We start from the raw sequence: 14,385 nt of genomic DNA, 5'->3' as shown, positions 1-14,385 counted from the left end.
TGGAAATGAGGCTCTCACTGGCAGAGAGCAGAGAGAGACTTGGTGGTCCCTCCTGCACAGGAATAAGTGAATAAGTGACAAAGTCTTGCACTAAAGTTATGTATTTTAATGGTCTTGCATGTAATATTCATATATTCATATATAAAATCTTCAGGTGCTTTTCTCCAAATTAAGAATCTTAGGAATTCAAAAATAAGGCACTCAATATTTGAAAAAGTATAGATATTATACACTTGGAAAAAAATAAAAACAGGATATATTACAAATTTATGCAACAATAACTTAGTTCATACCATGCAATAAAAAGTACATTAGTCATTCCAGGACAGCCAGGACTATACAGAGAAACCCTGTCTTGAAAAACCACACACACACACAAAAAAGTGCCGGGCAGTGGTGGCGCACGCCTATAATCCCAGCACTTTGAGAGGCAGGCGGATTTCTGAGTTTGAGGCCAGCCTGGTCTACAGAGTGAGTTCCAGGACAGCCAGGGCTACACAGAGAAACCCTGTCTCGGAAACAGACAAAAACAAACAAACAAACAAACAAAAAAACCAAAAAACATTAGTCAAGATACACACGGTTCTAAACTGAAGGACTTTCCTTTTTTTCTTCAGAATCCTTAAAACCAGTAGCACTTAAAAGTTGCTGGCCTTTCTTTCTCTCTTTCTTTTTCCTTCTTTCTTTCTTTCTTTCTTTCTTTCTTTCTTTCTTTCTTTCTTTCTTTCTTTCTTCTTTCCTTCCTTCCTTCTTTATTTCTTTCTTTTTAAAGATTTATGTATTTTATGTATATGAGTATACTGTAGTTATCTTCAGACACACCAGAAGAGGGCATCAGATCCCATTACAGATGGTTGTGAGCCACCATGTGGTTGCCGAGAATTGAACTCAGAACCTCAGGAAGAACAGTCAATGCCCTTACTCACTGAGCCATCTCGGCAGCCCAAAACTGACTAGCCTTTCTTTTTTTTCTTTTTTCTTTCTTTTTTTTTTTTTTAGAATTCAACAACATAACATTTAGCAAGTATTTATTAGGCCCTGGGTTCAAATTCTAGTATGGAGAGAAAAGAATTGCCTATCTCCCTGCTATATTTTATTTACTGTTTGTTTGTTTGTTTGTTTGTTTTTTTAAGACAGCCTTATATAGTCCAGGAAGACCCTGAACTATGTAGTTTAAGATGACTGAACTCTTTATTTTTTGAGACAAGATTTCTCTTTGTAGTCCTGGCTGTCCCAGATCTTGCTCTGTAGGCTGGCCTTAAACTCAGATCTGCCAGTCTCTGCCTCCCTGGGCTGGGAATAAAGGTGTGTGCCAACATGTCAGCTTTGGATGACCGAATTCTTGATTTTCCTGCTTCTAACTTCCAAGTGTTGGGATTACAGGTGTATGTAACCTACCTAGCTAGACTGTTAGTTACTTGAATCCTTTTTTTGAGACAGGCCCCTCTGTGTAGTTATGGCTGCCCTTGAATGAGAGATCTGCATGGGTCCCTAACTTGTAGTGGTGGGACCGAAGGCATGAGCCACTGTACTCAGCCTCTGTTCAGTGGATTATACACTGTGTTTCTAATATTATAGCAAAAATGTTTCTGGTATGCAGTTTCTCTCTCTCTCTCTCTCTCTCTCTCTCTCTCTCTCTCTTTCTCTCTCTCTCTCACACACACACACACATACACACACACACACACACACACACATCAAAAAGTATATTTACTTAGAAAAGTAGATTCAACATCCCAAATGCAAAAACAGGGTGGACTGAGCTTGGATTTCCTGATAGCCTTCTCCTAACTCTGAGGAAGAAGTAATGTGTCATCCATTCACATGTCCAGGTATCTGATCCAGGTTGGAAAAATAAACTCAGAATAGTCTCAAGTCAATATAGGAAGCCATGATAGAGAAACCTAAGATATCTCAGGAATGGTTTTAAGTGGGAAGCCTCTAATCCTACCTGGTTAGTGCTTTTCTGCGAGTTTCTCAGTATGAGTCCAAACCTCTTAGAAAGCACCTTCAAACACAAGTTATAGCCCCAAGTCTGGAAAGCTCTATACAAGAATGATGTAAATAATGGTTCAAGAAAATTGAGGGCCAGATCCCCTTGTGTCCCATAGTTGGAATAAGTAATTGAAGCCTAGGTGGTTTTCCTCTTCTTGGCAGATGGTCGCTCAAATACATCTCGTACCCCTGCTGCCTTTTGTTTAAAGAATTTTGTGTTCTGGGCACGTTCTTGGCCCCACGCAGACTCAAAGGAAGTGGTATCCTGATCTACAAGATGGGTGTACTTGGTGTGACCAGACTGTCCAAAATTCTTGAACTGCATAACTTTTGGAAGAATGGTTTTGTTGAAATGGTCCTCAAGAGTAGGTGCACTAAAATCTCTCTTGTAGATTTCTTCATCCTCATCCATGAAGAAGGCACCTCGGTGATAATACTTTTGTAGAAACTTGTATTTGCCCTTAACAGCTTTGTTGGTAATGACTTGTCATTTGCCTAAAGTTCAGCTCGCCTTTCTTCCTCTGTCAGGTTTCTCAGGCGTTCAATTTCTGCTTTCTTCTTTTCAAGCACTTCTCGGTTTTCTCTCTCCCTCTTGATTCTTTTGAGCTCTTGGACTTTCCATGCCTCATACTCCTCCTCCTCATTTTCATCATCAGTATTGAATGCATCCAGGGTGGCAAGGGAACGCTTGTTCTCCTCTAGCTCTTTCTTGGTCTCTTCTTCTACAATCTTGAGGGTGTACTTCCACTGCTCCTCAGCCATGCGTTTTGCTTCTTGTTCCAGTTCCTTCTGTTTCAAGACTTCAGCTTCTCGTTCTTGAACTGTCACCCAATCCTTCTTTCGAATGAAGACAGGCTTAAGTCGCGGCTCCATTTCATCTTCACTGTCTGTGTACTCCTCATACTCATACTCAGACTCAGTTCAGACTCCTCCCCAGAGTGCCCCTCATCTTCCACCTCTATGACTTCCATCTCTTCATTTTTTCTCTCCTGTGCTAGCTGGTGCCTCATGCCACACCGTCACTCTATTTCTTCATCATCAATTTCTTCCTCCTCTTCCTCACTGCTATCTTCTTGTTCCATGTGTCAAGCATCTCCTTCTACTTCTGAGTCACTTTCTCCTGCCACTTCAGGTTCTACTATTTTTCTGTGTCGAGCCAATCTCTCTTCCACATCTTCACTAATGCAGTTCTGTAAACGCCAAAGTCGGGGGTCACTGGATGAGTCCTCCTCCTGTTCCTCAGGCTCTGCTTCTTTTTCCTTAGCTTTCTTAATGAACCGAAACTCTTCATCCTCTTCATCTGAGGACTCCATAGGGGAATAATCTGGTCTCTTTCCGGACACATAGCGCTTTACCTTCACCTTTTCCACTGAAATCGCACAGTCTGTAGTCCAACTCTCAACAAAGGTCAGCAGCAGCTATGAATGGAAGTCCAAGGATCTAGTAGTCGCTCAGTCCCACAAGGCAGGCAGGTGAAGCAGAGCCCTAACTAGCCTTTCTACTGGGAGGTAAATTATATACAACAACGGTGAAAAAAATGAACAGACCAGGCGTCTATTATGAATCACTCCAGCTTTGCTCAACAATGGCCGAAACCCTCTTCTCATACTCCCATTTGTTTTCCTGATGAATCTGTGCTGCTTGGCTATTGGCTGGACTGTTTGGATTCAGTTCATCCAACAGAAAACTGAATTGAAATTAAGGTGGAAGAGAAATCATAACTGGGACTCCATCCATTGTGCAAGGGTATCTAAACATATGCTACCATCAGCATACACATTTGGATGAAACATTTTGGATAAAAACCTGATAGTTGGTGTCTTATTTGGATATTCTTCAGAAAATTCTATTACTAGTGTAAAAGTACCATCTTCAGCCGGGTGGTGGTGGTGCACGCCTTTTATCCCAGCACTTGGGAGGCAGAGACAGGTGGATTTCTGAGTTTGAGGCCAGCCTGGTCTACGGAGTGAGTTCCAGGACAGCCAGGGCTACACAAAGAAACCCTGTCTCGAAAACAAAAAGAAAAAAGAAAAAAGAAAAAAGGAAAAAGAAAAAAGAAAAAAGAAAACAAACAAACAAACAAACAAACAAACAAAGTACCATCTCCAAAGGGTGTCCCTTCTGGTTCAAATACAACTGCATTCACTGCACGATGTTGTTTTCAGATGATGCACCACTGACCCCCATAGGTGGGTCCTCTTGAAATCTCTTGAAATCCCCAAATCCCTCATGAGCCTCGTATGGGCAGGGGTTGACATGTTCTGTAGCTGCCCTGCCCGGTATTTGAACTCTTCAAACACCAAGGTTTCTGTCAGCACCTGGCTTGTGTCAGGGTCTGACATGGCTTTGTTCACAGATGAGACTAATCTTTGTAAAAAAAAAAAAAAATCAGTGAAGGCTTCTCCAGAGCCTTGTACCTCCTGACCCCTGATCTCAACTTTGTCCCAAGTTTTTAAAGCCACTAACATTGTTCTATAGCAATGTCATCACATCCAATCTGTTCTTGTCTACCAGAGTATCATGTAGCAACTGGTTTTTAACCGTATTTATCCCCCTTGCTCTATTCCATTGCTTGATACTCATGGCTTCCTCCATCCACCATGCTGACCATTGCAACTGAAGACCGGCCTCTAATACAACAGAACCAATCCCTTCCCAGTCTTTGGGAATAATTGTATTTTGAGTAGCTCAAATTATTTAGAATATGTTTCACATAAGGTGAGTGCATACCATATGAAATCATGGCCTCCTTAAACTGCCTTAGAGCTATCATTCTGACTATCTGTAGAACCCCATCCTAGCTTGTCATAACCTTGTTCCACACCATTAATAGACATATGCTGTACAAATACTGGGGAAGATGAGGGTGATCTCATAACCCCAGGCTGCCCCTCCTCCTACTCTGGCTGAGCAGTTAGTTCAAGATTAAATCTTTCTTTTGAAATGAGCGGTTTCATCAGATTTTCCTTCTACTTTTTCAGCTTTTCTCTGACTCAACCTCTTGCTCTCCTGATTTTTATTCTCTCTTTTCTGCTGCTCCATCCCTCCCAGGAGCTTCTATCTTCACCTGCAACCTCTCCAGTTGCACCATCAATGCTGCAACCCTTTCAGAAAAGAGAGAGCAGACTGACCCCCTTTTGTTTTCCTACTTTGGCCATTTTTTGTTACTCAGATTCCTCCATTTCCATCTGCAGTTTTCCAACTGCTCAACCATTCTTCCAATCTTTTTGAAACATAATATACGAAGAAGAAAAAGGAAAAAAAAAAAACCAGAAAATACCCCCTGGGAGCAAAGCAGAGGATATCTCAGAGGTAGCAGCTACAGTAATTTTTTTTGCTTGTGTCTTGAAAAAAAAAAACATCTATTCTTTAGTTCCTTGCTGTTTTCTCTAGGGCATTTGAAATGAAATTTTCCATTTTTTTTTCTTTATCATGACCCACGTTTGGGTGCCACTCATAGCTGATCTTTGCTACCTTGTATGTTCTTCCTTTCCCTTAGGGAGTGGCCTTGCTGGAGAGAGCGTATCATTGTGGAGGCAGACTTAAAACTCAGAAGCTCAAGTCAGTCTCCTTCTACTACCTGCAGATGAAGATGTAGAACTCTCAGCTCCTTCTCCAGCACCATGTCTGCCTGGGTGCCACCATGTCTCCTGCCATGATGATAATAGACTAAACTTCTGAAACTGTAAGCCAGCCCCAATTAACTGCTGTCCTTTAGAAGAGATGCCATGGTCAAGATGTCTGTTCACAGCAATGAAACTCTAACTAGACAACAGAGCACAGGATGCTTAAGAACTTGCTTATGTTTACTTATGTGCCTGTGTGTGTGTGCTTGTGTACGTTTATGAGCACCACATGCATGCAGGTGTTCTCAGAGGCCAGAGAGTGTCAGGTGTCCTGTAGTTGAATTACAGGTGAGGCAGCCATGAACTGCCTTGTGTGGAAGCTGGAAACCGAACCCAGGTCCTCTGTATTAGCAGTATGCATGCTCTTAACTGCTGAACTCTCCAGTCTCCATAAGAACTTTCATCCCTCAAAAACCTCTCATTTTACTCCCCTGCAATCTTGCTGACTGGCAACCACCAGTTAGTTCTTTATCACTGTAGGGTTGTCTTTGAATATGTTAGTCATACATATGTGTAGTGGATATTCCTGGTTGTCAACTTGACTATATCTGAAATGAACTACAATCCAGAATTAGAAGGCTCACCTGTGGCCCTAATCTGGAGGCTGAGAGATACAAGTTTCCGACCTGAATCTTGGCATGGAGATCTTGAGGCACAGTAGCTATGAATCCCAGAAGATTAAAATAAGAAGATCTATGAGTTCAAGGTCATCTGGGATTAAAGGTGTGGTGGCACACACCTTTAATCTGGGCCACACCTTTTGCTGGAGACCTATATAAGGACATTGGAAGAAGGAAGGCTCGCTCTGCTTTGCCTGCTTGCCTTGTGGGATTGAGCAACTGCTAGATCCTTGACTTACATTTACAGCTGCTGCTGACCTTTGTTGGAAGTTGGACTATGGACTGCAAGTCATTAATACATTTCTTTACTACATAGAGACTACCATAAGTTCTGTGACTCTAGAGAACCCTGACTAAGACAATATGTAACATTAATATTTGGACAGTTTGTTGTGAGATGTGTGTGTCTGTGTGTACCTCTCTGTGTATCTGTATCTCTCTCTCTGTGTATGTGTGTGTGTATGTATATCTCTCTATGTGTCTCTATCTCTCTGTGTGTATATGTATGTGTCTTGCTCTGTATTATCTGTCTCTGTCTTTTCCTGTGTCTATGTGTGTATGTGTGTGTTTCTGTGTCTCTGTCTCTCTTTATGTGTGTGATTTTGTGTGTGTGTGTGTGTGTGTGTATGTGTGTGTGTGTGAAACACTGGGGCTAGACACAGTAGTAAAAATGTTCTATTACTGGGCTACATTCTTTGCTCTTTAAAACTTGCTTCATTCCCACAGAATAATGTCTTTTCAATTGACCCAAGTGGTCACATGTTTCAACGGTCCTCTGCTTCCTGGCCTCTTTAGGCACTCATTCCAACTTAAACACAGAAACCTAGAAATTCAAAAATAGGACCCACATATGAGAGAGAATATACAGCATTTGTCATTCTGGGCCTGGGTCACCTTACTCAGTTCTATCCATTATATTCCTGGCAAATTTATAATTTATTTTTTTTTTAGTGATGAAGAAAATCCTAGTGAGTGTATGTATCAGGTTTTCATTGTCCATTCATTAGCTGGTAGACATCTGGGCTGATTCCATTTCTTAGTTATTGTGAATAGGCCAGTAATGAACACAGATGTGTGGGCATTCCTGTTGTGGGAAAGAGCTAGCTAGCTCTGCATGTCTATGCCCAAGATGGTATAGCTGAGTCATATGGTACTTTTATTTTTAGCTTTTTTTAAATTTTTAAAATTAAAAAAATTATTGACTTTTTGTGAATTTCATTCACATCATGCATCCCAACCCTCTCTCATCTCCCCATCCCTTCAGATCTGTCTTCTGCCCTTGTAACTTCCCTCCCTGTACTGGCTGGTTTTGTGTGTCAACTTGACACAGGCTGGAGTTATCACAGAAGGGAGCTTCAGTTGGGAAAGTGCCTCCATGAGATCCAGCTGTGGGGCATTTTCTCAATTAGTGATCAAGGGGGTAGAGTCCCTTTTGAGTAGTGCCATCCCTGGGCTGGAAGTCTTGGGTTCTATAAGAGAGCAGGCTGAGCAAGCCAGGGGGAAGCAAGCCAGTAAGAAACATCCCTCCATGGCCTCTGCATCAGCTCCTGCTTCCTGACCTGCTTGAGTTCCAGTCCTGACTTCCTTGGTGATAAACAGCAATGTGGAAGTGTAAGCTGAACAAACCCTTTCCTCTCCAACTTGCTTCTTGGTCATGATGTTTGTGCAGGACTAGAAACCCTGACTAAGACACTCCCCAAAAGAAAACAAAAAATTAAAATTAAAATGAAAGCAGCAGCAACAACAACAAAACAATTTCACTGTGGAAACTGAGGTGTGTCATGATGTGTTTCACAATATAACCTTTTGCCCAAACAGCTTTACTTGCAAATGTTCATTGCAATGAGTCATTTGTGTGGTTCTGGCTTCTGGCTTCTGGCTTCTGGTACACTATCAATACTTGATCCTCACCTGGACTCCTCTTGGAAATCCTGTTGTTGCCCTGTGTCATCAAGATTCTGTAGCTTTGAATCTGCAAGACCAGCCCTTTCCTGAGCCCCAGCAGGTCATAGATGGGGTGAATATTGGGGTGGGCCAATTCAGAGCCCTGGATCCGGGTCTGGGTAGAAACTGAGTTAGTCAGCCAGCCAGTCTGCATCCTACAGCAGTGCCACTGGGGTGAACTGTTCTGCTTTGCCCAGGTGAGGGGTGGGGCCAGCTCTTGGCTCTCATGCCCTCATGGCTGGCCCACCTATATTCTGCCACTAGGGCTAGCTGCCCAAGTAAGGTTTCGAGGCTGCTCTCTGGAGTGCTGCAGCCAGAATGAGGTGGAACCTGCTCTCACAACCTTGGAGGGGATGATGGGGGTATTTTTAGTTTTTTTGAAAAAGCTCCAGATTGATTTCCACAGTAGCGACACCAGTTCATATTCCCACAACAGTCAATAAAGGTCCCCGTGTCTCATCAGCATTTGCTGTAATTTGTTTTCTTTTAAATATTTATTTATTTATTTACTTACTTATTTGAGACTTAGTCTCAGTCGGTAGCTTTGCCTGTCCTAGAACTCACTATGCACAGCACACTTGTCTTGAACTCAAAGATCTGCCTGCCTCTGCCTCCTGGGTGCTGAGATTAGAGGTATGTGCCACTCCCAGCCTGGGATTTGTTTTCTTGTTCATAGCCATTCTGACTATTGATGGAATAATGAGATGGAATCTCAAAGTAGTTTTAATTTGCATTTCTCTGGTGGTTAATGATGCTAAACATTTTTGGCATGTGTCTGTGTGTGTGTGTGTGTGTGTGTGTCCACGTTGAAATTAGGAGTTACTCTTGATTTCTCTCCACCTTTGTGGCATGATCTCTCAGTCAGACTCACGGATATAGCTAGTTTAGCTAGCCAGCTTTCCCTGGAGATCCCCTGACTTCATTTGGCACTACAGGCAGAGTACCATGTCTACTTAGTGTCACATGGGTGTGTGGATCCAAATCGAAACTCAGAGATCTGCCTGTCCCCCAGCCCCACCCGTGTGCTAGGGTTAAAGCTGTGGTTAAGAGCTGTGTACTGTTCTCACAGCGGACTAGAGTTCAGTTCCCAGCACCCATGTGTGGCTCACAACTGCCTACAACTCCAGCCCCAAGGGATTCAATGCCCTCTTCCAGCCTCCAAGGAAATGCACATGGTGTGTGTGTGTGTGTGTGTGTGTGTGTGTGTGTGTGTGTGTGTGTATTGCTATGATATGCCAGGTAATAGGTATGCTAGATCCATAAATGACATTACCGCCAATCTGTGAAGTAGAGAAAAGAAGGTCCGTGATATATACCCCACGTCTCTTCACACTTGGGTTGTCAGGTCTGGTATTCACTGCCAGTTGTTTAGGAGAACAACTTTTAAAGTGGTTCCAATGAGCCTTATTAGCAACAGCAGCCTTGGCTCCTGTTCAATGCTTCCATTAAAAGTTTGCAGGTCCCTAGAGAGGTGGACAAATGAACACAGTCTTCCTGTGAGCTACGAACTTCCACAGGGACACAACAGAGCATCCATTTCCAATGGGACTGCCAGGGGTGCTAATAAGCTCTTGTTTGAATGATATTTTCTATTTCCAAACATCTGATCTTTTCTATAAGCCTCACAGTGGTCTTGCACAGTGGAAATGGAGGCTCTGGGCATGAAACAATGGAAAATACATCTGTAGGAAAATCCTGTGCATAAGAGCCAGCTGTGCCATTAAGCAATCGCATGTCTTGAAGCAAGTCATAGCGCCTCTCTAAGCATAATACTTGCATATAAAGTTGGATCAGATGGTGGCTGAAACTACACAGAGCTGCAAAATTGTCTGAGCTTGTCCCACTCAAGGTTACAGAGGTTACCTGTGGTAGAACATTGGTAAGAATCCAGGCTGTTGGTGCAGCCATTCTCCTCTGTTGTGTAACTGTTTTCTCTGAATAGATACATTCCCTCTTGGAAAGAGGAGGGAAGCTAATACCACTCAGGAAGCAAAGGAAATATAAAAGAGCCAGGAAGTAAATGAAGCTTACAGGGCTCAAGTAGCTAATGAAACTACAGGAGTCTTAAGGTCCCTCTCTGAGGTTGCATAGGTAACATTGCTGGGGAGAAGAGAGCATGAATAGCTGAGATGCTTGCAAGATGTGCAGGGAGCTTAAAGGGTGTAGTTTTTGTGAGTTATTGCCCATGCTTGGTGGTCTTCTGGTGATGTAGCTGCCCTTGAGTCATCTACGTTCCTGTAAGTAACCCTCAACCTTATTCCTTAAGAAACCAGAATAGCAGGGTGTGGTGGCACACACTTTCAGTCTTAATACTTGGGAGGCAGAGGTGGAACTCAGCGAGTTTGAGGCCAGCCTGGTCTACAAAAGTGAGTTCCAGGACATCCAGGGCTGTTATACAGAGAACGCTCTCTACCTCCAAAGGAACCACAATAAACTTACTGCTTTAATAAGCTAGACATAGGTGGACCTGGTTTTTAATTTTATTTACTTATTATTATTGTATGTATGTACACATGTATGTGAGAGTAAGTGTATGCATGTCATGGTACATATGTGGAAATCAGAGGAAAACTTCTGGGAGTCCCCTGTCTTTCTGAATCAGAGGATTAAACTCAGGTCATTAGACTTGGATGAGTGAACACAGCAAGCACCTTAACCCCTGAGCCATCTCACCATCCAGAGTTGTTCCTTCAGTATATGCCATTAGTGCCTGGTCTGTGGTGAGGAGATGTTTTCATGTCTCTCCAACAAGTCATGTAGCAGCATCTCATCACATCCTCAGTACCTGTGAACCTTCCATGAGAAGTCTTTTCTCTAGAACAGTGGTTCTCAACCTGTGGACCACCACCCATTTGAGGGTTGAATGATCCTTCCATGGAGGTCACATATCAGACCTCCTACATATCAGATATTTACAGTATGAGTCATAACAGTAGCAAACTTGTGGTTATGAAGCAGCGATGAGAATAATTTTATGGTTGGTGGTCATCACAACATGAGAAACTGTATTAAAGGGCCGCAGCACTAGGTAGGCTGAGAACCACTGCCCTAGAATGTATAGATAGAGTAATTTCTCTTTCTTTTCCACCACTGTTTGGATAGAAAATCTTGGGTACCTACCCCTAGAGGTATTGCAGGTGTGGCTGGTGTGTCACATGTGCACCAGTAGATGGCAGAGAGGAGAGAGGCTATGTCTATGTTCATTGTTGTGACCTGTGGACATCTGAATGATTAGTAGCCAGCCTAACATTCCCTGAAAAAAGTGAGCCTGATACAACCAGTCCAGTGCTGTGCAAGCTCGGGTGGACTCCCAGGGTAGGAGAGAACCAGAGATGAAATGACCCCCACATGGGGCCATGTGGGTGGCTCTGGTTGAGGAGTGAGCCTAAGATGACTGACCATCGGTCTGGCGCTATGGGTCCCAGATGGAGAGCTGGCCTGAGATGACTATGAGTCTGGCACTTTGCAGGCCTGTTTGACCAAGCCTGTTCAGTCAGTCAACAGGTTCTCCAGGGCAGGAGTGAGGATTAAAAGGAAAAAAGACAATTAGACAACATTATAGCATGACCCAAGCCAGTTCTGAGGCTGAGGCAAATTTAATTTTTTCCCCCAGTCTGCTTTTATACCATTTTAATTACATGCAAGTATTAAGATCAGTTCTAGGTTGAGGAACAAGCAAGGCAATAAACAGAGTCCCATGATCACTCCTGTTTCTAAAGGCTTATCAGGGTGACCAAAATATCTGAGCCTACTTCCTGTCCTAGCCCCAAATCAGATTCTTGCCTGGAGCCTACTCCTTTGTTCCACCCTAAAATTAGATTACTGCCTGAACTTATTTCCTTGTCACGGCCTAGTATCAGATTCCTGCCAAGCGGCCCCCAAAGTTCTCCACACTTGTTGGTGGTAGGGGCAGGTCATTTTTGAGATGACCCCTGACCAGAGCCATAATGCAGGAGTGGGTGTAGCACTCCTGAGATGATCTCAGATACTCCAAGACCCCAGGCTCCACTAAGAAGAGCAAGTAAGTGGTGGAGAAATGGAAGAGAAAGAGAAACAGAAGAATGTGGGCACAATGAAGAGAGACAGAACTGGAGACTCGAGGGTAGTGAGGAACAGTCTGATGGGAGTAGCCAGTGATGTCACCTGGGACCATAGTGGGGTACTGACCCTGTGCTACCACTGGGGCCACATCTGGGCCTGTGCCCCTGCAGCAGTGGGGGTTTGTTACTACCAAAGGCCAGGCAGATGATCCTAGTCTAGGCTGTCACCCCAAGATATGTTGATGTCTGAGGGGTATGCATAACTGGTATTACCCCTTACCTAGGTATTATGGGAGAGCTGGCCCTGGGGACATGAGAGCAGAAAATCTGACCCTGCCCTTAGCTGCAATTCTTAAGAGAGTGGGCCCCACATATTGCCCAGGCAGCACAGTAGCGCTGGCTCTGGTTGTGGGAGCTATAGGTGAGCTGGTCCCAAGGATATGAGTGTGGGAGAGATGGCCCTGCCACACATCTCCCATGCAGTGGCATGGGCAAGAGATACCCTCCTCATCTTTCACCCTTCACTGATGGCAGGCAGGAGACCTAGGCATGGCGTCATAAGAGCAGGAGGGATGGTCCTGTCCCTTACTATCTGCAGCACTCAGGAAAGTAGGCCCTGCACCTCACTTAGAGCTAATCCTGGTTATGGGGGCTCAAGCAAACCAGTCCCCAAGGGCTTGTGGGAGAACCAATCCTGCCACTTGTCTACTGTGTGGTGACATAGGCGAGAGAGAGAGAGAGAGAGAGAGAGAGAGAGAGAGAGATGCCCTTTCTTGCCTTTGCCACCTATAGCAAGCAGGAGAGCTGGCCCTGCCCCTCACCTACTGCAGCATTTGGGAAAGTGGGCCCTGCACCTTGCCTGGCAGCTGGCCCTGGATGTGAGTTGCAAGTGAGCCAGCCCCAAGTGCATGAGTGTGGGAGAGCTGGCCCTGTCTCATGCCTGCTATGTGGTGGCATTGACAAGTGAGAAATCCTCTCTCCTCACTGTGATATGCGTGAGAGCTGGCCATACTCAAGTTATGACAGAAGGAGGGCTGTCTCTGCCCCTCTCCTGTTGTAGCACTTGTGAAAGTAGACCCCCTGCATCTTGCCTGGGTAGCACAGTAGAACTGGCCCTTTTGGTGTGGGTACATATGAGCCAGCCTGAAAGCATGAGAGCGGGAGAGCTGGCTTTGTCCTTATTGGCAGTGGCATTGGATGGGCCAGCTGGAACAGAGCAGGAGAGCTCACCCTGAAGGTGTGGGAGAGCTGCCAGGCTCACCAGCTCAGGCCCAGATCCAGGGCTTTGAAAGTGAACTGCTGGGGTGCATGAAGGGGCTAGCTCTACTGATTCAAAACTACAGGATCTCTATGACACAGGGCAACAACAACAGGATATTGGATAGGAGTCCAGATGAGGGTCCAGTATTGAGTAGCAGAAGCTAGAGGCCTCAAACCAGACCAGTGACTTATTGCAAGGAACATTTGTAAGTAAAGAAGTGTGGACAAAAGTGTATGTATATGGTGAGACACACCATACACACTACAGCTTCCACAGTGAGATTTTTTTTCCCTCTCTTTTGGTGAGGGGAGGTTTATGATGGGGGGGGATGAGTGGGATTGGGATGCATGATATGACATTCACAAAGAACCAATAAAGCCGGGCAGTGGTGGCACACGCCTATAATCCCAGCACTCAGGGAAGCAGAGACAAGCAGATCTGAGTTCAAGGCTAGCCTGGTCTACAGAGTGAATTCCAGGACAGCCAGGGCTACACAGAGAAATCCTGTCTCAAAACACCAAAAAACAAAACAAAACAAAACAAAAAAAAAACAATAAAAAGTTAAAAGATAATCTTTGGTAGAGAGAGGAGGCAGGGCCAGAGGGTAGAGTATGTTAGGGATTAAGTGTGATTCCACAAGCAGGGCTAACTGAAGAAAGATAACATTGCAAAGGCACGGGACATTGCTGTCACTTATCCAGGACACTGCTGTGACCTATCCAGGACATTGCTGTGTTCTATGACTTCCTTCAAGGTTAAAGTTAGAACAAGTACTTGAGAAGCAGAGGCAGGTGGATGTTTGAGTTTGAGGCCTACCTGGTCTACCTAGAGAGTTCCAGGACAGCCAGGACTACACAGAGAAACTCTAACTTGAAAAGAAAAAAAAAAACAAAAAATAG

The 14,385-nt window shown here is 44.2% G+C and overlaps 1 non-coding gene and 2 pseudogenes across 1 annotated transcript; 1 reads left to right on the top strand and 2 right to left on the bottom strand.

The window, feature by feature from the left end:
- Window positions 1-2,131: 2,131 nt before the first annotated feature.
- Window positions 2,132-3,389, bottom strand: LOC116078721 (annotated as a pseudogene).
- Window positions 3,390-3,538: 149 nt separating this feature from the next.
- Window positions 3,539-4,253, bottom strand: LOC116078567 (annotated as a pseudogene).
- A 7,047-nt stretch (window positions 4,254-11,300) lies between these two features.
- Window positions 11,301-11,432, top strand: LOC116079444. Its single transcript, XR_004113995.1, has one exon. It is a non-coding gene; the product is annotated as a small nucleolar RNA SNORA17 (small nucleolar RNA).
- The last annotated feature ends 2,953 nt before the right edge of the window (window positions 11,433-14,385 follow it).

Source organism: Mastomys coucha, unplaced genomic scaffold, assembly GCF_008632895.1.
Source record: "Mastomys coucha isolate ucsf_1 unplaced genomic scaffold, UCSF_Mcou_1 pScaffold5, whole genome shotgun sequence".
NCBI classification, from domain to species: domain Eukaryota; kingdom Metazoa; phylum Chordata; class Mammalia; order Rodentia; family Muridae; genus Mastomys; species Mastomys coucha.
This window is presented reverse-complemented; position numbering and strand designations above follow the sequence as displayed.